The 24,774-nt window shown below is 34.5% G+C and overlaps 1 protein-coding gene across 7 annotated transcripts in view; it reads left to right on the forward strand.

The window, feature by feature from the left end:
* Rbp6 (RNA-binding protein 6) overlaps positions 1-24,774 on the forward strand; it is a 1,719,762-nt gene that overhangs the window by 778,108 nt on the left and 916,880 nt on the right. The gene's annotated exons all lie outside the window — the stretch shown is intronic.

Genomic DNA, 24,774 nt, shown 5'->3' on the forward strand with positions numbered 1-24,774 from the left:
AGAATAATTTAAATAGATTGGTTAATGCACATTAAAAACATTCGTGAAATTAAAAAAATATTTTAAACCCTATTTTTAATCCTCTCTCTTCTCTCTCTCTCTCTCCCTCTCTCTCTCTCTCTCTCTCTCTCTAGTTCCATCCCTCCTTGTAGAGTATTGGGCGTTTATGCGTTTGTTGGCCAAAAGTGTAAGATTGCTGACTGTCCGGGTCAAGAATAAAGAAATTTCAAATGAGCTAAAAGACCTCATTAAAGAAAAAAAATAGAAAAAGAAGAAGAGCGCAAAGAACAAGAAATCAAGAAGACAAAAGAATTGCTAATAAATTAGACAGAGAAGTCAAAAGAAGACTAAATGAGCACAGAAGCGAGCACTGGGACAATTTTATCCAAGAGTTAAATCCAAATCAATCCGCTTTCTGGAAAGTATCAAAAATACTCAGGAAAGATAAAAAACCTATACTGCCCCTACACGGAACAAACGGTAGAGTATTTACCGAACAAGAAAAAGCTGAAGTAATGCAAGAGACACTCAAAACCAACAACATGCAAAACTTTCACCCGGCAGAAGATCTAGACTTCACGGAGGAAGTAGAAAGAATCCAAAGTGATAATGATTGGAAAACCGGGAAAAGACGGGAGCTTTCCACAAAACTACAGACCAATAAGCCTACTTTCATGTTTAAGTAAAATAGCCGAGAGAGTAATCTTAAAAAGACTACAAACAGAGTCTGAAACAATCGGAATGATTCCAGAAGCACAGTTCGGCTTTAGATCCAGGCACTCTTGTGAACTACAAGTACTTAGGCTAACGGAATTCATCACTAAAGGATATAATGAGAAAATGTACATCGCTACAGCGTTTCTAGACGTTAGTAAAGCATTCGACAGAGTATGGCACGAAGGCCTTCTCTACAAAATAAGTCAAAATGGATTCAGTGAGGCGATGACATGTCTCCTTGCGTCATACCTGACAAACCGGAGATTCAGAGTTCGAATAGGGCCTGCCCTAGTCGGAACTCTGGAGGCAGGTGTGCCTCAGGGAGCGGTGCTATCTCCATATCTGTATACCATATACACCGCAGATACACCCAGCGATCATAAAACTCTGCTTAGCCTGTACGCAGACGATACAGCGTTAGCAACAAGCAATAGAAACATAAATTTTGCAACCAGAGATTTACAACGATCTCTGAATCGATTATATGCATGGTGTATAAAGTGGAAAATAGCACTAAACCCGGAAAAAACACAGGCTGTCATGTTTAGAAAACGGAGACAAATACCCAATATGGAACTGAATCTAGCAAACGAAAACATAGAATGGAGCAATCAAGCTAAATACCTAGGAGTGACCCTTGATCACAAGCTCACATTCACTGAACATGTAAATCAATCAGTACATAAAGCGAAATTAACAAAGATACAACTTGCCTCGTTGATAGGCAGGAAAAGCAAACTAAATTTCTGGACAAAAATAAGGGTAGCAAATAGCATAATCCTTCCAACGCTAAGTTACGCATCAGCAGCATGGGGACATACATGCAAATCAAATAGGAAGAAATTACAAGTAGCTCAAAATCAGCTAATCAGAGAAGCACTAAATGTACCGAAATACGTACCACTAAGATACTTGTATAGAGATAAAAAACAGAAAAGAATTCTCCACACAATGAACGAAACAGCACATGACATATTCAATGAGATAAGAGATCACCCAAACAGAAAGCTGCGAGAGCTAACGGATTATGATGCAAACATCAGGACGACACATAGACGGCCTAAACAACAAATAGCTGGATATGTCCCAGTAGCATAAAAGTAAACGTAAAGATTGAGATAGGCACAGACTAGTCAAATACAACGCGGGTTAGAAGTAGGAAAAAAAAAGGTAACAACTGGGGTCTGGCATTTTAGAGTTCTAGACACCAGGAATTACCACCAAAAAAAAAACTATTTAGTTTTAGGCTTTAGTATTAGAATAAAAACCCGTTATAAAACACCTTCTAACTTCGCGAGTAAATTATAGTGACAATGAATAGACCAACATCTATTCATAATCCAACGGTAATTCAAGTGATACTGACCCCTGTCACATACATGCATAAGCACGCGGAAAGTACAAAGAGAGCCTTATAATAATAATAATAATAATAATAATAATAATATAATAATAATAATAGAGAGTACCCAGAAATCCAAGTATCTGAACAACGAGTAGCAGATCAATACCGGGTAATTATCAGAAATAATCTGATCCCAGAGACTAGACGCAATAACATCAGAAGCGAAGTCGAACGGGAGATTCATAATCAAGAGGTAGTTGGAAATCAAGCCCTTAACGAAATACAAGAGCCAATTCCTGAGGTTGTCCTACAAGAACAAGAAACTCAACCTGATAATACACAGCAGGAGAACGAGTTGCGCGATAGCCTAGTTAACGAAATGGCACGCGCCGTACAAGAGTTTAATGGAACAAACCCACTTAGCAGACCACCGCTACCAAGAGTAAACTCTTGTAAGAAACTAGGAGTGCTGTTACAAATTGTGAACACTGAAGTTCTGCCCAATTATGTCGTAGAAGCCCATACATTGGAATATATGCACACGCTGATTTACTGTGCAGCAACAGCAATTGCTAATGTTATGGGCATTAAGACCAGAACACGACGGGGTACTAATATCGGAGGGGCAGATAACAGAGTTGCACCTTGGGAAAAACGGCTGCTAACGAAAATTGAATCATTACGTAGGGACATTGGTCAAATCACGGAATATGTTCGAGGAACAACAAGTAGAAAAGTAATCAGAAGAGCTGAAGAAATAATGCTAACCACCGCAATACACTCACAATATAATCCAGAAAACAACACAGCACAACAGTGCCTGGATACATTAAAACAAAAGCTTTCCGTTTACTCAGGCCGACTAAGGAGATACAAAATTAGTAACAAACGAAAATGTGACAATACGCTTTTTGAAAATGCCGAGAAGGCGTTCTATCGGAAACTCAATTCTACTGCAGAAAGTGCCAATAAATCTTACCCAAGCCGAGAAGAAATCCATGAGTTTTGGGGAAATCAACTTTCCACACCAGCCGCTCTTAACACCAATGCTGGATGGATCGAAGATACGGCGCACAACTGCCAACACTACGTTACTGCTCCCTACGAACCCTTCACCACTGAAGAAGTTTCAAATATTATCAAAGAGCTTCATAACTGGAAATCTCCTGGACCAGATGGCGTTCAGAACTTCTGGCTTAAAAAGTTCTGGAGTATTCATGAGTGCCTATCAGCAGTAATTAATAACACTATTTCTAATCCGCAGGAAATACCATCTTTCCTAACCCAGGGAACAACTTATTTAATTCCCAAAGATCAAAATAACACCCAAGATCCAACCAAGTACCGCCCAATTACTTGTCTTCCAACTCTGTATAAATTGGTCACATCCTGTGTAGCCCGGCGTATCAACCAACACTGTGCTCTAAACAATATCATAGAGCCACAACAGAAAGGATGCGCTAAGGGTTCCATGGGCTGCAAAGAACAACTTATCATCGACTCTGTCATTTCTAACCAAGCATATGGCAAAAAACGGAATCTCTTTACTGCTTTCATCGACTACAAGAAAGCGTTTGATTCAGTGCCACATGAATGGCTTATAGATATATTAAAAATATATAAAGTCGATGATAACATAGTGACCTTTTTAAAACATATAATGTCAGATTGGAAGACAAAAATTCACCTCAAAATACCTGGTGAAAACAATATCGAAACTGAAAATATTGCAATCAACCGGGGCCTATTTCAAGGAGATTCGTTGAGCCCACTGTGGTTTTGTCTAGCGATGAACCCCCTATCCCAGATACTGAACTCAACTAACACAGGTTTTAGCATCAAAAATAACACCACTGTTGTTGCAAAGCTTAATCATCTATTGTATATGGATGATTTAAAACTACTAGCTTCCACTCGAAGCCACCTGGATCAGATGCTAAAAACAGTAGAAAATTTCTCTAATGATATTAGTATGCACTTCGGTCTTGACAAGTGCCGTGTCTTAAATATAATCAAAGGAAAGGTTCAGCCCGGCGGATTCGATATGCAAAACGGCCAGAACATCGAGGCCATGGGTGAAAATGATATGTATAAATACCTCGGAATAAAGCAAGCTCGGAAGATTGACCATAAGCAAATGAAAACTGAGATAACTACTGAGTTTATACGAAGGGTAAAACAGCTGCTTCGTTCACATCTTAACAGTAAAAATTTGTTTAAGGCACTAAACACCTACGCATGTTCCGCGCTTAGCTACTCATTTGGTATTGTTAAGTGGACAAAAACCGATATAGAAAATCTTCAGCGAAAAGTACGAACACACCTCACAAAGGCACAAAAACACCATCCTCGAAGTGCAGTAGAAAGAACGACATTACCGCGGTATTTAGGAGGACGAGGACTTATGGATATAAGTGAGCAACTAGAAAAACAAATTACTAATTTAAGAACTTATTTTCAGGTGCAGGCTGAGACATCTACTCTACATCGCGCGATTTGCGCAGTAGATGATACAACACCGATCAAACTGAGGGAACCAGAAATGCGCATAAACCATCTTACTAAGGACGAAAAAATGCGCACCTGGATGGGTAAACCTCTGCACGGGCGACATCCCCATGAGGTCAGTCAAGACCATGTCGACAATATAGCGTCGAACTATTGGCTGACATCAGGAAAGATGTTCCCTGAAACAGAAGGTTCACTACTGGCCATTCAGGATCAGGTTATACCAACAAAAAATTACCTGAAATATATCGTCAAAGACCCTCAGGTCCAAAACGACAAATGCCGATATGGATGTCAAGCCCAAGAAACCATCCAACATCTTACCGGGGGCTGCCAGGCATTTGCTGCAACTGACTATAAGGAACGGCATGACTCAGTAGGAAAGATCCTCCATCAAGAGATAGCTTTTAAACTGGGACTTCTACAAACAAACCATCTCCCATATTATCAATACGTTCCTGAGAGTATGCTTGAGAATGACAACTACAAGCTATACTGGGATCGCACTGTGCTCACAGACCAAACTGTAGCACATAACAGACCAGATCTCGTGCTAGTTAATAAACTTACAAGACAAACAACACTAATCGATGTGGCGATACCCAACAACAATAATCTGCGTGTTAAGTACAACGAAAAGATCGCCAAGTACAGAGATCTGGAAATACAAATAAGGAGACAATGGAGAATGGAAAGTACCCAGACGATACCTATTATTCTTTCTACCACTGGAGTCATCCCGAAGAACCTTCTAGAAAACATAAGAAAGCTGGGTCTAAATGAACATCTATATAAGATCATGCAGAAAGCTGTGCTACTTTCGACGTCCAGATGCGTTCGAAAATTTTTGGGAGATACACCGATGTACCAAGTCACCTAGGACTCGATAACATGGAAAGAGTCCCACCAGAGCTCAATCCTTTTGATACCGTAGGTATCTGGGATGAGTGAATTTTCCCCTTAGAGGGAGTGTGAGCCGTATGGCTAAATCTGGATAATAATAATAGCGTTTATTGTCCAACAGAATCCATTTATAGGACAAAATACAATACTACAATTAAATGATATATTAATAATTCATAAGTACTAACTAAATAACACATTTTTCGAGTATTTTACGTTAACATAAAGAAACTACTCAATCACCTAGGTAGATCTCAGCCATCCTAGTAAGCTGCTTTAAACTGCAGTGAAATATATCGCAGTAAGCACTTAAGGAATTATAATAGTTGCACATGAGAAATAGAGGAGAATTTAACATAAGATTAGTTCTAGCTTGTGTATTTCTGAACGTAATTGAATTTCTCACTGGATAAGATGGAACGTTAAAATTTATTTGTCGAAGAATATCAGGGCAGTCAATGAGATTATGTAGTAGCTTGTACAGGAATATTAGGGAGGCATTAATTCGTCTAGATTCTAATGATACTACGTCCAAACCGCTACACAACTCACTGTTGCTGATGCCCCTCTTGGGATATATGCCGTTAATTTTGAGAGACAAAAATTTTAAAAATTTACGCTGCACCTGCTCTATAAGTTGGATATGTACATCATAAAAAGGTGACCAAATGACAGAGGCATATTCCAGTTTACAGCGTACAAAAGTGTAATAAAGTAATTTAATTGCCTTAATATTAGTGAGATTTCGACTATTTCTAATTATGAATCCATAAGATTTAAGTGCTTCTTTAACCTTTAAATTTACATGTTCAACAAAGGTGAGTTTATAATCAAAGGTAACTCCAAGGTCTTTAATTTTATTTAAACGTTCAAGTTCATTGCCATTGATAATATAAGGATGGTATAAATTAGATTGTTTCCTAGAATAACTAACTACTTTGCACTTATTGGCATTAAGATTCAAATGATTTGCATTACACCATTCATGTACACGATTCAGTTCACTCTGCAAAAAATAACAATCATTAAGGTCACTTATCAATGAATAAATCTTTAAATCATCGGCATAACATAAACATGGTGCAGAAATTAATTCACACAGATCGTTAATAAATAACAAAAATAATAATGGACCTAGATTAGAACCCTGTGGAACCCCTGAAGAAGCTAGGTACTTTTCCGATTTGTAACCATTATAAGCAACAAACTGCGTTCTATTTGACAAGTAAGACCTCATAAAAGTCACGGCATCCTCAGAAAGACCAAAGAGACATAATTTAGAGAGTAATACGCCGTGGTGAATTCTGTCGAACGCCTTCGTAAAGTCAGTATATATGACGTCGACTTGACTTCTATTATCTAGGGCCGCTGAGATATATTGTGTGACCATTAATAAGTTTGTCACAGTGGACCGGTTGGAGACAAAACCATGTTGATATTGAGACAGCTGATTACGAGTGCGTGAGTAAATACGATTATACAAAACTATTTCAAAGACTTTCGATAGATTGCAAATAATGGAAATTGGTCTGTAGTTTTCTACCTGACCCTTTTCACCAGTTTTGAATATTGGGCACACTTTTGACTCCTTCCAGAGACTCGGATATTCCTTGTTAAGAAGACATAAATTAAAAATTTTTAATAATGGCACAGTTAAGGCACCTATGCAATCCTTAACCAAAAAGGATGGAATATTATCAGGTCCACACGTCATTTTGTCTTTCAATTTCTTACTAGCCAAAATTATCTCAGACTCTAAAATGGGATAAAAATTTAAGTAATCTGCATTGATTGAGGAAGAGTTAGCCTTGAAATTAATATCTGATGACAGAAAAACACTCTTGAAAAATTCTGCAAACATATTCACAATATTTTGTGGGTCGGAGGTAGTAATGTCATTATATTTCATTACACCAGGAATTCTTGAACTTTTATTTTTTGAATTTACGTACGACCAAAACTTCTTGGGGTTGATGGATAAGGCAATTTGTATATTCTCGACATATACATTGTAGGCCAAGCTGATTTTTGATTTGACAAGGTGTCTTAACCGTTGAAACTCAAGCAAATCACACTGATTTTTGAATCGTTTAAACTTTTTTCTAAACTTTGCTTTTAATTTGATGTTGTGAATGATATCAGCATCGAACCAGGGTGGGTATTTATGGCTAAAGTTATTGTAAACTGGAATATACTTATTGAACACAGAAAAAATCTTATCGTAAAAGTTATTTAAAGTTTCATTAACGTCATTAGAAGTATCCAGAGAGTTCCAATCCGTTTCATACAGTTCTCGATATAAAGCAGGAAAATTGGCTTTTTTAAAGTTGTAAGTTAACTGCTCCAAACCATACCTAAATTTAGGCTCTTTTACAAATATATCCGTAAATGATATTAGAAGAGCTGGGTGATGAGAGTCTTCATAGACCAAAGGTGAGTCATCATGCTTAACTTCACAACTGAAATGCGATAAGACCAAATCTAGCAGTCTACCCAAGTGATTAACAACATTGTTAAATTGTCTAAGGCCAGTAGAGCCCGCAAAACTTAAAACTACAGAAGTTTTGAAATCAGACATATCATTATCTATAAACCTTGAAACATTGAAATCGCCTAGTACTATGCAGTCATTATTTAAGTAATCAAATTGCCCTAAGCAATCGAGAAAATATTCAAAGTCTACCAAACTTAACCTATCAGGTAAATAAACAACAACTATATAAAAATATTTGTAACCAATCCGGCACTTGACAATAATAAGATCAATAAGTGGAAATTGTGCGTCGAAAGCCGTAGTGTCCAATATTTCAGATGTTATGAAATCTTTTAACGCGAGCACTACACCACCACCCTTCACCTTGTCCACCTCATGGAATTTTCGGTCTTTTCTGTATACGACATAATTATTCGGAAAAAGTTCCATACTCGAAACATCACTGCGTAACCACGTTTCACTTAATGCTATGATGTCGAATTCACAATCACTAACGTTGGCATTAAATAATGAAATTTTGCTATTAAGGCCGCGTACATTTTGGTAATAACATGTAATTTCAACGTGTTGGGATTTACTTGATCTGGAATTGCTGGACACATTTAGTTTAAAGAGCTCTCAGTTTTACTGACTATGGTAGGTCTACCCCTTACATACTTAATGATCAGATTTTGTTCTCCATTGTCTGTTCGACGTTTCAGTTCTGTCCGGAGTTCATTTAGGTATTGTCTCTGTCGAGGTGTTTTATCATCAGAAATTGAAATAGCAGAGAAGGTAGATGTGGCTAATTTATTCTTGATACGCAAAATAGACTTAGCCTGCGCGGGTGTTGAAAAGGTCACTTTCATTAGACGGGCCTTATTAGATCGTTTACCAATTCTGTGTACATGTCTTGCAGAAATCGGATTTGCATTACCACCTTGTATTGTAGTTAGAATATCATTTACTTTATTATTATCTTCCATAGCAGAATTAGTTTCTGGGACGTTATACAAAATGATATTGTGCGATCGATTAATACGGTCCATGGCTTCTTCGATTATCTCTTCCTGATGTTCGGATTGTATTGTAGGATTAATATTAGCTATTTTCCTTTCCAGCTCCTGCATTTTAGTTTCCACAAGATTCGTTAAAAATTGCTTTAATTGAACAAACTTGTCCTCTCCGTTGCTACAAGTATTACATAGTACTTTGATATTTTTACTACGCATTCGTGTAATCCGACTGACATCCTCGCCCTGTAAGCCAATGCATGAAGTATGCAAAGAATTCATACATCCCGAACATTTTATAATTTGAGTGTTTATGGTAGATTGCTTACAGTTTATACACACAGGCATAATTAATTATTTTTCTTCCAATTTTCGATTTAAACCAAATCAATTAAATAGCAATTATACTTTGTAGGTAGATAATCGATATTCGACAAATGATAAATTAAACCAGTTTTTTTGCCTGTTTGCTGATATGAACGGCAATATAACCAATTGTTGCATATATCGGGATTCGCAAAGGATGACCAATAAAAATAGGTACTCACGGTTGTGGATCTTGTGATAATAAACACTTTGTGAAAATTTCACTAAAAACTGACTTGTATAACTCAATTAAATTAATGTTTAATGTGAGGCACAAATGTTTTTCGACTTTTATGTATAAATACTTATGAAAAAATTTTTTTTTTTTTTTTATGCTCTCTTCGTATAGCCAACTTTTTGGCTCAGGCCCTTAAGGCAGGTCTATTTGGGAGACCAGAACGCGACTTTCTGAGCATCGAGGCCATGTGCGGCAAGCATGGGCTCGATGGCCAGACCAGTCGGGCGCTCAGCTGGCGAGGAGAACAAATTAATTTTTGCCAAATCGGCAGCTGAGTGACCGAACACACACATTTCCTGTGCGGAGGGACATCAGCTCAGGCTGATGTCCCTCCGTGCAGGGCACACACATCCTAGGGACATCAAGTCCAGTCAGTCAGTCAGTCAGTCAGTAAAGTAACTAGGGAGAAAAGCTTTTAGCTACCCCTTAATTTCAGGTGGCCTAACCACAACCATGTAGATACGGAGGGTGTTGTTCATTACCCAAATCGCCCGACGTAAAGTCCATAAGCCTTCACTGCGTATGTCAGACGTAGTGAAGGGGTGGAGGAAAAACCTGGGGGTCAGATAGGTACCGATCCAGAATGATTAGCTCTTCTGGAGCGAGACCGGTTTGATCTTCGGACACGTGGATCCCACTGACTAGCAGTGGTATACACATGTCACTAGGGGTTGGGTTGAACGCTTCGCGTGTAAGTGTGTCCGGGTCAGCGCTTCTTGTTTCATATTTAGTCTGTAGATAAAATATGTACTAGTTCTTTCCATTCTCTTCTATTTTTAGCTCTGTTTTTAATTGTACCCCGTTTAATTACCATTTTTCATATTCTCTTTTTGTAGTTCTTTTTCAGCTCTTATCTGTTCTTCCCCGTTTTTTTCCTTTCTAGTTGGTATTCCAGAGCTTGTCTGGTTATGTTGCTTTCATCTTTTCTCAAAGTCAATTCATTTCCATTTTTTTTCTTTAACTACAGTAGATATGTTAGTTTGCTTTGTTCTTTCGCATAGTTTTGTATTAGTTATTCTGTTTTAAATCAATCTCTTTTAAAAAAATTTCTTAAATATTAGTTTACAAAAGTTTGTAGTTTTTAAGTTATAAATTCGTCCTATACTCATGTTTCTGCTCCGTAGTATTAAAGATTTTAATATTTGTTGTTTTTGATACTTAGTTTGTTTGCCAAATTTTATTTAAAGGATTGATTGCACGTTGAGCATTTATTATTCTCATTTGTATATCCTTTTTACACAACCAGTTTCTTTCCACGACTGATACCAAACATGTAAACTTGTCTACCCCTTCTACTTCCTTACCGTATACCAAATATTATTTTAATATTTGGGTGGTTATTATTTTTTAAGACTTTAAGAGTATTTTTTAAGAGGTCATCCGCAACTTCGAGATCTAACTGTTTTAATAGGTTCCATATGATGCCTGTTCGGTCGTCAGTTACTTTCTTAGTACCGAATCTATCGAAATAAGAAATAAGGTAGAAAATAGTGCATAGCCCTGTTTAACTTCACTTTCTATGGCTATTTCTTCTGTTACTTTACCTGCGTGTTCCTGTTTGTATCCTCTTTAGAAATTTTTTAGTCCTAAATATGCATATTATATTATAAAAAACTGCTTGTTTTATTAACTTAAACAAAATTATTATTTCCAATAACATTATTACTTACCTATAACAACAATACATTTTCCATTAACTATTTGTACAAAATTTACTCTTAACCATTTAGAAAAAAAATTCAAAGCATACAAAAGAGGCACGCCGCAAATACACAACCTTGCCTCTGAGTCAATGCAATACTTGCAAACTGAATCCATTAGGTTCAATCAAATCGTCTGCTTTTGAAATACTGAATTTATTCCATACTTTTGCATCATACTTAACTGAGTAAATAATTACTGTTAACCCTGTAGAAATTATTATTCAAACAATACATACAATATCATTGCAAAGGCGATTCCTTTCAAATATGGTGTCCCCTGACCTCGGTTTGTATTTAAAAAAATCGTCGATTACGTTATTACGCCAACACTGATGACGTATTGTTCATATATAGAACACATATATAGCAATTGATAGTCATTCAAAAATTAAAATTGGCAGGTTCTAAAATTGTTTTAAAAGCGGTCTGTTTCTTTAATAATAAATTTATTCCATACTTTTGCATCATACTTTATATTATCTGGTCCCACAGCTTTATCTTTTTTTATTTTTTGATCGCTTAAATATTTTCCTCAGTTATTATTTTGTTTGCCATTCCTGTTATTAACTCGGTTAATTTAACTGATTTTTTATCAAATTCTGTAGTTAATAAACTACCAAAGTAATCTTCCATTTTTCTATTCCTTTTCATATCCTTTTTGCCAACTAGTGTTTTATTATTCTAGTCTCGGATATTCTGATAATATTGGATAATCTGATTAAAATCGTTTGCTTTCTTTGTTCTTTGTTTAGCTATATTATATTCAAAATGTATTCGGATTTACCCTCTTTCGTATTAAGTTGGTCATATAGATTTGTATACCTACCCTTCTATTTCGCTGTCTTTTTGGCGACAGTATAGTTTTGAATATCTGTGTCCAACCTCTTACTGCCGCTCTTTAGGGTAAAGGGAGGAGAGATGGACCACATTTAAGAAAACTGAAGCCTGTTTTTTTATTAAATAAATATCAGAATAGAAAAAAATTGTTTAACATAACTTAACATTGGTATTTGTTTTGGTATAAAAAAAACAAGAAATTATAATTCTTAAACCTAAAAAAAAATAATGCACTGGCACGTCATCGGTCCATCTCTTCTGAACTGTGTAGATGAGATGGACCACTAGAAGTAGGAGAGATGGACCAAGCTAAACCTTTTTTTTTAATTGCAAGAGACTTTCCGCACTTGTTACAGAGATTAGCGAAGCCAGTACAAGTTTCATGTAACCAGCGTTTACAAAAAATACATTGTAACCAGTCATCTTTTTTACATGTTTGGCGATAGTCCTCGTTGCATTCAACACACTCATTTTTAATATCACTCGTGTTTTCATCACCACTAGTGTCGTTTAGAGTAACATCTTCAGATAGTGACGATTCGCTTGGCTTTCTCTTACGTTTTTGTTTTTTTATAGATTTTAAGCTTTTTTTAATTAAGGCATCCTTCTTCATTTTAATAAAGTCTTGAGCAGTAATCTCTCCAGTTATTTTTTAACGAACTCTTTATCAGTAATTGACAACTTATTTTGGCAACCGTGCAAGGATATTTTACCACTGATTTCAGAGGGACCTGGTTGAGGAGATTCTGATCTAACTGGAAAATTCACTGATTCTGTTTCTGATGGGGTGTGTGTCAAAAATGCATATTCTGGGATTATTAATGGATTTAACGGATAAATTCCCGTGGATTTAAATGCAGAAGCTGCATTTTGGACAGTTGCTGAGTTTTCCCATGCTCGACCTAAGAGTTTACCAAACTGAAGGCGTTTTAGAACCTTGTTTGTGTTATTCTGTACCATAAAACGACATTCAGCATAAAAGTTGCTATTAAGTGACTTAAACTACCTTTAAAATAAGGCGGTTTTAATATTTAATTGCACGTAATAAGCTGGGTTAAACTTGGTAAAGCCCCATTGAATTTCTCTTTTGCAATTGTTTTTCACGAAATTTGTTATAACTTCGGTTTTATCAATCGAAAAGAAGTTAACCCAATGCACAAAATTTGTTCATTTCTTCAAAAGAAACAATTTTAATTTTGGTAAAATTAAATATCACCAATAGTTTAGGAGGTACAATCGTTTAACCAATTAAATTGTTAATTACAAATTATATAACGGATTTTCAGCCTGGTACCCTCGAAAAATCGAATCTGGGCACCAATAAACCATAAAAAAACGTCAAGGTACCGAGGGAACATAAAAGTGCATACTCTGTACCCTGTCTCCTAGAGTACAGATGCCGATAAGTCTTGTAGTAAAACATGAAATGTTAACAGTAGCTTTTTAATAACTTTAAAATATACAGCACGTATAACTTCTCAATAATCTTATCTTTTAGAGACGTATTTGGTTCTAAAAGTTATATTATATATTATTTTCTTCCTTCTATCCATATCATTCATAACATATTACATTATTAACACGCAGTATGCTATTCTTAAATTCTAACGTAATTTTTATGTATGCTATTTTTCCAAACTTATGTTTGCTTTTTTATATAAACGGTTTAAATCTTGTGTATTTTTGTCAATTTTAGGCAGCAAGATTACAAGTCGACCGATACGAAAAAAATGTTTAGCTTTTAGTAAAGAATTAAGCTTTTAATTTTTAAAATATTAAAAAAAAATCTTTTTTTGTTAAATATGTTACTCAACTCATATAAAGTAATGTTAATCTCAGAATGCGATACGTTATTGTATCGTATATACATTGTAATGTTAATTTCAATATAATTAGATGCGCCTACTTACCTTAAACTTCAGCCTTTTGTAGCGTTTATTTTTGCCGTAAACCCAACAAACTTGGAGATGTTTAAGAAAGTAAGTAAAATGTGTTATAGTTGTAACTTTGTTGTGTATTTTTTTATCTCTTAAAATATTTTATCAAGAAAATTACGTCAAAAATATTCTTGCAGTTTTTCCGAAAAAAACATCACATTTAATCTAAAGTGATGGTAATATTTATTAAAAATTTACAATTATAAATGGTTATTGAAGTTGTGTTTTAAGTTTTTTAAAATTTGTTAACTAAGAACTTTATTCATGAACTTTATTAACTATTTTTTATGCTAAGAAGCGCAAACTTGTTATCCAAAGGGAGGTCAGGTCCAAAGTTCGTATGAGACATGGATGCTTTCTTAGGTAAAAACCAACTATTACTGCTCAGAAATATATTAGCCTCAATACATGAGAATGAAAGCTGGCGTTCTTAATATAATTTTGACCTATACAATGGCTACAAATGAATAGTTCAAGACAAAGATATAATTTAATCGGTAAGTGAAAGAACAGTATCTACATCACGAAAACTGTCGTTTTAAGAAAATAAAAAAAACGGGTGTGGCAGTCCAGTGGGACTGCCGGTGGAAGTTACACTTCTATACACGCATTCGTCGTTACAAATTTATTTGGGAGTCAATCTGCACAATCATTACATATGTAATTCTATAGGCTAGACATAGCAGAAAGAAGGATTGAATCATTATTTTGATGAAAATGTATATTTTGATTTTCATATATGTATAAAAGGAGTTGAATGCAAAAATTTTTTTACACATACTCTGAAGTAAAATTTATTGTTTATTTTGTTATTAATATAATAATACAATACAAATTAAACTGCAATATTCATAAGTATTTAAAAATGACAATAATGTAATAATATTAATAAAAAAGTCCTCCCCGACTGGGAATCGAACCCCGGTCTCCCGCGTGACAGGTGGGGATACTGATTACTATACTACCGAGGACATGACACAAAGATATTTTAAAATTGACAGTTCTGGATCATACAGTGATTTATTGAGATTATTATTTTAAAATACAACAGACTAATATAATTATGAACATTTAATAAATAATACAAAACATATCACATAAATAATAATATTAATAAATATTTTATTATATGTATAATATTATATGTATATATATATATATATATATATATATATATATATATATATATATATATCTTTATATAATATATATAATATTAAATTATATATACAAAAGGAACATTTTTATATTCGAGAGAGGAAGAGAGAGAAAATATATCTTCTGTCTCTCTCTTACTCATTATCTTACATATGTAATGGTTTCACAGATTCACTCCCATACAAATTTCCAACGTGGAGCGCGCGTATAGAAGTATAACTTCAAAAAACACCATCTAAACAAAAATCTAGGTTTTTTTGATATTATTAAATTAAATTTATTAAAACAAAGACAAGAAAAAATATATTAGCAAAAATCTAACCTGTAAATGTACCGTTTTTTACTAAATTACTGTACCCTGTATATACTTTGTCAGTAGGGAATTAAGTATTAACATTTGGCTTTACCGACTGAAATGTATGAAAAATAAGGCCTTCTATATACTTGGCTGTTATAACATAGCCTGATACTTTTCTGCAAAATGTGAACTGTGTAAATTGGGATGCAGTGCAATTAACTTTTTGGAAATAATGATATATTTTTTAAAGCGTTTAGTACTTGCCAGTATCATCAAAACTATTGTACTGTTGCTGTTCTGACCAGCAGACACATGAGAAAATATATGCAGTTTAGTTATGCCTGAAGTTACAATTTTGTGTCAAATGTATTCCAAAAGGAAACTACATACTCGTTGGGACCTTCATAAGCCTTTCCTTTATGATATGTGTAAAAATGACCAGGGTTATCTTTTAAATTTATGGATTTTAAAGGCATGTACCCATAGCTGCTTATAATAAAAAATTTCCTGTACCAGTATGTTGGGCAAGGGTAAGTTTTGCATAAAGTCGAAAGTTATTCCACGAACAGCGTCTCTTTCAGAACACAGTTTAAATTTGGGTATAAAACTTTTCCACGGTGGCTGTCGTTTGTGCACCATTAATTCGGTGGCGGTCAGCTTTTAACATTAAGTTTAGCATCAAGATACTGAACTAATTTAGAACTAGTATAATCAGAAGCTTTGGTGGGAAAAGATTATAATATATGCTCTTTTATCGTTAATTTTGGCGATTAAAACATTAAATTTTGACGAGTTCACATGTCGACGAGTATTGTTCTTGCCCCCAAAAACTACAGGGGTATTTTTAGCATTTAAAAACGCATTTAAACGTTTTAGTCGTGAGTTAAAAATGGCGTGCAATCTGAGAAAATCTTTCTTACCAACTAGTATTTTATCAGCTTTTCTAATATGATATCGGTATCTGCCAAATTGTATATCGAGTATGTGATGTAGCAAAAAAAAACTTTTGTTTTTATATCTTATCTTTCGTGGAAAAAATTCAGTTGAGGATAAATCTCTAAGAACTCAAAAAAATCCGTCTCAAAATCTTCATAAAATAGTAAACTTGTTTTAATGTGCAGATTGTAAGTAGGTATTTGGTAATATAAAACAAGTTATTAATAAATAACATACTCGAAAGGCAATATAGTCTTACTAACCATTTTTCAGGCAGTATTAACATATTATATGACATAAAGATGATCATATTTTCGTTTGTTTTGCTTCGAAGTATCAGGTCGCATCTTTCGCTTTTTAATGGATCTCTTAGGAGAACGATCACTATGACTATTACTTGTGCTAGACATGATTTTTATTAGTTATATAATTTACAAAAACTCTCAAATATTTAAAATAATATAATGCAATATTGTTTACCTTAGGGTGTATACCACTAAATGCATTATGATTACAAGTGGCTCGCGTCGACGTAACTCAATTGAGCAAAAGAATAGTATAAGCGCCGCACTTATATCGTTCTTTCTCTTATCTACCAAATCTTCCCGTCGATATTAAATTGCGGAGAGTTGCTTGTATACTGTTCTTTTGCCCATTGATTTGTTAACGTAATAAACGTATTTTTGGCTGTCTCAGTTCAAAATGTCATTTTTAGCGTGTATATTGTTCTTTAAATCACTAATTCAATTAGCCCTACAGTTCACACGACAAAATTAAACAGAGCAAGTGAAAGCTACCCCATTCTATTGATAAAACCTGATGGATTTAGATGAAAAATTAAAGCAAGGTTAAAATGCGGTAATGGAGTTGATGAGGCTGCCAGGAATATTGGTGTTGCCAATTGGAATTAAGCTATAAGGAATAGGGCTGAATAAAGGAATAAGCTCAGGAAGCTTAAGGCTCAATTTGTCATAAAAAATAATAGTATAAAAAATGTAAAGGACTAAAGTAATGTTTGACATTTTACAGCTTGTGAACATCACTCTTTGGTTTTCTTTTGCACATACAATTAAGTTGCAGGACTCGATATAAAATTGGTGGAATAACAGGTCTGTCCCTATTCGGTTGCTTAATAATTGATTTATTTTGACTTCGCTACTTGCGTTATGGCACAACCCTTTGTTTTTCTTTGTCAGTACGAATAGATTGTAGCATCAAAACTGTACATAAAATTGGTAAAATAAACATGTTGCTATTGGATTTCACATTTGTGGGTGGGAAACTTTTATTCTCTGCTTTAAGAAATTAACGCAACATTACTGAACGTATACCCAGTTATTTGGCTGGTTTGGTTGAGATCGTAATTGCCTCTCAAACATGTTCCAGATATATTATAATATATAATTATAGTCGGGACTACATTCTGGTCAGTTTTTTGTGATTCAATGCGTTCAACTTCCAGGAGGTAGTTTTAAACTACTTTGGCTGAATTCTGAGTGATAACGTACATTAACAAAACATTTTTAATTAATAAAAAGTGCAAAAATTAATATATGGTCCTGAACAATGTACAATATGTAGCGTTTAGTGTTATGATTTTCATTAATAAATACCACGAAGTCCGTGTGTGCTTCTAATAAAATGCATCTTCACACCATAAATAAGTCTCCACCAAATAAAATGGTATGCTTAATGTCAATTACATTGTGCATATTCGCTTATTTAGCCGTCTAAAAACACGAACACGTCTATAAATTTTACGCAATCTACAGTGTGGCTAATCTGTCCACAATAGTCATTCCCAATCGGCCTCTTCAGAATTGCTTGCTGCCAAAAATTTAACCATGCTCTGCAATGATCTATGATTAACGCTGGATTTTGAACAGCAATACGAGAATTAAAATTGTGTTCTAGAAAATATGGTCAAACTGTGTACAAGTTTGTTTGGATACAATTTTTGTTTTGAATCACTTTACCACTTCATTACCAATCACTGCAGAAGCACTTAAAAAAATGGAAGACATAGGAATTAAGATAATATTCAAACTATGTCACGTAATTAGAAACCCGAAAAATGCCCAGATGATTGGTGTAGGCCCAACTCTAGTTTGCAGTTCTTCTTTAACTTCTTTTTGTTCATGAACAAGCTCTATTGCTTCAGATGCTTCAGCTTCCTGCTCTTTCAGTAATCTTGCAATTTCAGTTCTGTAAGTTGCTCCTCAACATTATTACGTCAATTTTCTTATTCTTCTCAACTACCATCTTCGGCTTCATCACTTATATATCCAATATCATATAGCCCTTCTTTCCTTCCAAGAACCTTCTTGGACTAGTTTTTCTGATCCTACTCCAAAATATTTGAATTTTTTACATTATGCAACAAGATTATATTTACCTAAAAATGAACTTTTCCTTTGACTGACAATGTCCACAAACAAGTAGACGCTTTTCAGAAAATCCGTGGTTGCTAATTTTAAACAAAACCGCTAATAACAATAGTTTTTTTAACAAATTCTACTATTCCTTAACATCATGCGACACATTCAATACCAGTTAGGTACTTGTTTACCTAAGTACTAATAGTATGTAATAGGAAGTCCATAATTGAGGACAATATCCTACAGGGGTAAAAATACATGGAGCTACATACAAAAAATTATAGAATAGATTGTCCTTAATTGAGGACATGGTAAAAAATGTGACAAAGGGTTAAGGGATAATAGTTTGAGAGATAGCGCTGTGGGTGTTTAGATCATTATGTAGTCGTTCAACACTGGTGCTAGGTAAATAAATGGGAGCGTTGCCGAGTTGATCTTCTGATGCGCCATTGACTTGACTATAACTATAATTTACTGGTCCAAGGTCCAAAGATCCAAGTAAATTATAAACTGTAAGTAATGAGCTATACTATGCATAAACCATTAATTCTTATAATTTTATTTTTCGTTAACATTTATTAACCCTCAGTTAGGAACGTGGTAAACTGAGACACAATTGGTCACGCGGTGTACGATCTTAGACCATTTTATTTATATTATTAAACATAAAAGTTTCATAGTTTTAATAATAATACTGCATTAGGTATATTTGTTGAATTATTGGTAATGATACTGACCAGTTTTTATAACAAAAGGTTTACTTATTTCTTTACTAGACACTAAAATGACTACTCCATATATTTTAAAATTTTTATTAACCATTAAAATTATTTTGCTTTAAGAACTTTAGTGTAAATTTGACAAAAGAAAAATTGTTGTACCTAATACTACTTAGAACAAGATCACCCAAAATCACATAAATAAAAGTACTGCTAAAAATTGTATGACTTAGAGACTATAGAAAATATCACATTTTTAGTCAGTAAAACAATCATTGCAGATTTCTTTCATGTGGTTTTTATATGCAAACGCTCCGCACTTCACACAAGACTTTCTAGAAGATTTGTTCAAATTTCGAGGACAAACATGGCAACGCCCGACATAATTCTGTGGTCACACAGGGAGTTGAGGGGGATTATTTTCTATGCCCAGCAGAGATTGAGCTCGCTTCCTCATTTCTCTTGACAACCGAGGAATTGGTGATCTAACTTCAATTTGTGGTCGGATTCATTCTTAATCACACTTTTCAAGAAAGTCACTGCGTTTTATTTTCTATTTGGGATGATTAGCCTTGCAGACGCAGAGGGCGTTTATGCCAGAAATATTCAATAAATTGTAAAACACAACCATTGGCCAACGTCGTGTATTTCTTGCGACGTTATAATTCTGACACAATTGATCTACCATATCCACGCCGATTTTGGTGTTGTAATCAGAGATCATTACTGGCTTTCTATCATCTCTAGTATCTTCATATCTAGCATCATCATTGTGCATAGGGGATATTATTACCACCGTCTTACTTTTCTTTGGGACATATGACACCGTAGTAGAATTAGCTTGGAAACCAAAAACCTCTTGTCTGTTTTTTCTTACAGACCCAAATATGTAAGTTTTTTCTTCAGTAAACTGTTGACCAATGATAAATGCTAAACCAGTTGTCTGACGTAATATTACGACTGGTACCTGCGATGGGTTCTACCAACCGAAGAGTTATTTCGATATTGGTATTTACAAATTTGTATGGACCTTCTGGCTGAGTTCCCACGTAAGTTTCCAAATTGAATGTGTAAAACGTTTTTGCGTCTACCACAGCAAATTTTTTAATGCCATATTTAGCTGGCTTCGTTGGTATGTACTGCTTAAACGCACAACGTCCCCTAAATGCTAATAGTTGTTCATCTACTGTAAGTTACTGACTAGGAATGAAATTATTTTGGAAATTCACCAATAATATTTTCTCGCTCATTGCCAGGTAGCATGACTCAATTCCGGATCCTTGAGAAGTATCCCATATTTTATTTAACTTTTTTCTGGAACTTTTAAATATACCAATCAAGAACATTATCCCAATACATGCACTCATTTAAGTTTTATTAGTTTTTCTACAATCTTGATTTATTTGGTAATTGCTCTGTATCTTTTCAATAAAAATATTTGTTGAGACAGTTATTACTCTAATAAAAATTATTAGAGTAAATTGGATATATTTTGTTTCCATTTAGTCATCCTGTCTTTTCCTATGTAAAAATTTGAAGGACGTGCTTTATCAGAGTCGTCTGACGTTCCTTCATCTTGGGAAAATTCCTCTTCCTCCGATGTTTCTAATTCAGAGTCTGTTTCGTGATTACTCCTTTCAGCAAAATTCACATTCACATTGAGATCATCTTCGGACTCATCATGACAGTCTTCTTGTCCCCCACTTAATATCTCCTCAAACCATCGAGACCAAACTTCCAGGTCGTTGCTTCGTTCCGCCCGTCTTCTTTTATTATCAGACATAGTATTATCTAAAATATATCACAGTAGATACAAGTGTACCAAATGGTAATAAATAAAAGTTACCTTGAATTTTGAAAACAATAGAATCAAATATCTGCAATGTAGTCAGATTTTGTAACGTCAGTGGACACGTGGTCTACAATCCTAGACCAGTACTGTTCTATGTTTGACAAAATACTCAATTGAAGTGCCTAATACAAATAAAACCATAAATTAGAATAAGACGCCCGTTAGCAACAGCTACTGAGATGCACGCGCATGTAAGACAAAATGACAGAGCTATACAAGTGTTTGAAAAGAGGTGGTCTACGATTGTAGACCACGTGCCTAACGAAAGGTTAACAAAGAAAGATAGTTCTGAGAAATAAACGTCATTGGCTATATTAAAAGAAATACAATGGGATATGAGTATTTAAATAAGCTTTATAATAATCTAATCTTAAACGGCTTTTTTTAATTTTCATTTATAAAATACTCGTAATATAATATTTCGAATTGCACAAATTCTGGATTTTTTATTTTTATTTAATGTTATAGAGTTTTTGCCTACTTTTATCCAAATAAAATATATAAAAATCTCTTGCAAAAAGCTAAAATTAAATATGGCAAATAAAATTGTTTTTCTTTTTTTAACTACTTTACAACTTGCATCGAAACTACGGATTAATGAACAGCTCAACAGTTTTAAACTCAAACATGTTTAACCAAAGTTTCAACTTGTAAACAGAACAGAAAAAAATTGAGTGAGAGAGATATAAACAAAAGAATAAAATCCCTGAAAACACAAAACAAATGTGTCCATAAACAAAAGCCGACAAAATATAAAAACGTTCTCGTCCATTTCAAGCTGACCGAACAAATCCAATCCATCAATCTAGTGAGCCAAGGCAGAGAACAGATGACCCGGAAGCACAGGTGGCGCATTACGGACGCCTATACAAATTTTATCGATTTCATTAGCAGCTCTAATTGACTGGCTGATTTAATTGAAGTGTATTACTTCATTTCTGTATATGCGACTTTTAGTTCGGACATATGAGAGTTTGTTATAGCTCACAAATGGCTATTGTGCTGTCTGTCAATCCAAAAATGTTTTATCTTTGGTAAACTTTTTATAATACGTAAGCTTTAAATGTCAAAGTGATAGCTTTTTATCATCAGGAATTTTAGTTTTTGGTAAAATTATAAAATTATACAATAAGAGTATTCACGTAATGATTTTAGTTAATTTTAAGGAAATTTTAGATATTCTCATTTATTAAGGGTAGACGAATTAAAGTTTTTGGATATATATTTACAGATGTTACTACATCATATTATTGATAAGCTATTTGATAGTAACACGTCGAGTTAAGATCTTTATGCCTTTTTCAATCGCTACATTTTTCATGAGTTTACTGGATGTACTATTGTTCTTGGATGATCTTCTTTTTAACTTTAAGCGTATTCGCATTATTGTTAACTGTGATCGATTGTATGGGTAATGATTATCATTGCATAGACTTTTAATTGTACATATTGATCTCACATACTTTTCCATACTTTTACCTGTAAGATCTTTTGTGTATACCCTACATTTACATTCAATTAAAAGTGATCTGGGCTTCTAAGAAAATTAGTGGTTTAGACTTAGAGATATTATCATCATCCAGCCTCAAGAGTCCACTGCTGAACATAGGCCTCTTCCTTATGTTTCCAACCTCGTCTATCTTGCGCCGCTCTTATCCAGTTTTTATTGAGTCTTCTTAAATCGTCAGTCCATCTTGTAGGTGGTCGACTGACGCTTCTCTTTTCTTCCCTTGGCCTCCATTCCAATAACCTCTTTGTCCATCGCCCATCTGTCATTCTGGCTATGTGTCCTGCCCATCTCCATTTTAGTCTGGCTATCTTCTCGATGATGTCTGTCACTCCGGTTCTTCTCCTGATGTCTTCGTTGGTTATTCTGTCTCGCAGAGTTATTCCTAACATGGACCGCTCCATTCTTCTCTGCGTGACTCTCAGTTTGGTAGCTGCTGCTTTTGTTAAGGTAAGTGTTTCTGCTCCGTACGTCAATACTGGGAGGACGCACTGATCAAATACCTTTCTCTTTAGGCATGTGAGCAGCTCACTTTTAAAAGTTTCTCTCAGTTTTCCAAATTCTGCCCACCCAAGGCCGATTCTTCTCTTCAGTTTATGAGTCTGGTTATCCCTGCCAATCATAATTTCATGTCCCAGGTATTTATATCTATCTACGAGTTCTATTTCTTTCCCACCAATACTGATGTTCTGGTTGGGTACCAAATTGGTCATGATTTTTGTTTTCGAGATATTTATATTTAAACCTACACTTTCTGTAGTTACAACGAGTTCCTGTACCATCTCTCTTGCCATACCTAGATCTTCAGCTATTATAAGTATATCATCGGCGAAACGTAAGTTGTTTAGATATTCTCCATCTATTTTTATTCCCTTTTTCATCCAATCCAAATTCTTAAAAGCATGTTCTAGCACCGTATTAAAAAGTTTAGGTGACATTGGGTCTCCTTGTCTAACCCCCCGTTCTATTTTTATGCGATTACTGTTAGTATGTAATCTGACAGTGGTTGTTGCCTGCAGGTATATTTTGTATAATAATTTAGTTTATCTATAATCTAGCCTGCATTCTTTAAGCGCCTGTAATATTTTGCTTAACTCAACTGTGTCAAAGACTTTGTGAAAATCGATAAATATTAGAACTAGAGGTTTATTGTATTCCACTGCTTTCTCTATTAGGGTTTTTATACTTTGTAGATGGTCATTTGTTCCGTAACTTTTTCGGAATCCTGCCTGTTCCCTTGGTTGATAAGTCTCTAATTTTCTTTCCATTCTCTTAACTAGTATTCGCGTAAACAACTTATATATATGGCTGAGGAGGCTAATCGGTCTGTAATTCTCTAAATTTGCTTTGTCTTCTGCTTTGTGTAATAGAATCATAGTAGCGTTGTTCCAGTCTGTTGGAATATTGGCGCTGTGAAGGCAGATATTGAAAAGTTGTTTAATTTTTTCAAGTAATATATCCCCTCCAATTTTTAGTGCTTCTGATACTATTCCATCTTCACCCGGGGTTCGATTATTTTTCATTTTCTTCAGGGCTTCTTTGATTTCTGATTTTGTTATATCGGGCATTAAATCTGATCCTTGGTTTAATACCCCAGTTTTTAGTGTAATTGGAGGTTCCGTATTGTTATCTTTTTTTCTTGATCTATATAACTCTGTGTAGAACTCTTCGACTATTCTTAATATTTCATCTCTGTTCGTTGTTTCTTCTCCAGTTCTGTTTCTCAGTTTGTTAATTTCTATTTTCCCCTTTTGTACGCTCCTCTTCAAAACTTTCATGTTCTTATTTTGCTCTATTGCCTGTTTTGTTTTTTCTACATTGTAGTTTCTTATGTCTTTTCTTATTGCCTTTGTGATCGTCTCATTTATTTGATTTATCGCTTCTTT

This window comes from Diabrotica undecimpunctata, chromosome 3 (assembly GCF_040954645.1).
Source record: "Diabrotica undecimpunctata isolate CICGRU chromosome 3, icDiaUnde3, whole genome shotgun sequence".
NCBI classification, from domain to species: domain Eukaryota; kingdom Metazoa; phylum Arthropoda; class Insecta; order Coleoptera; family Chrysomelidae; genus Diabrotica; species Diabrotica undecimpunctata.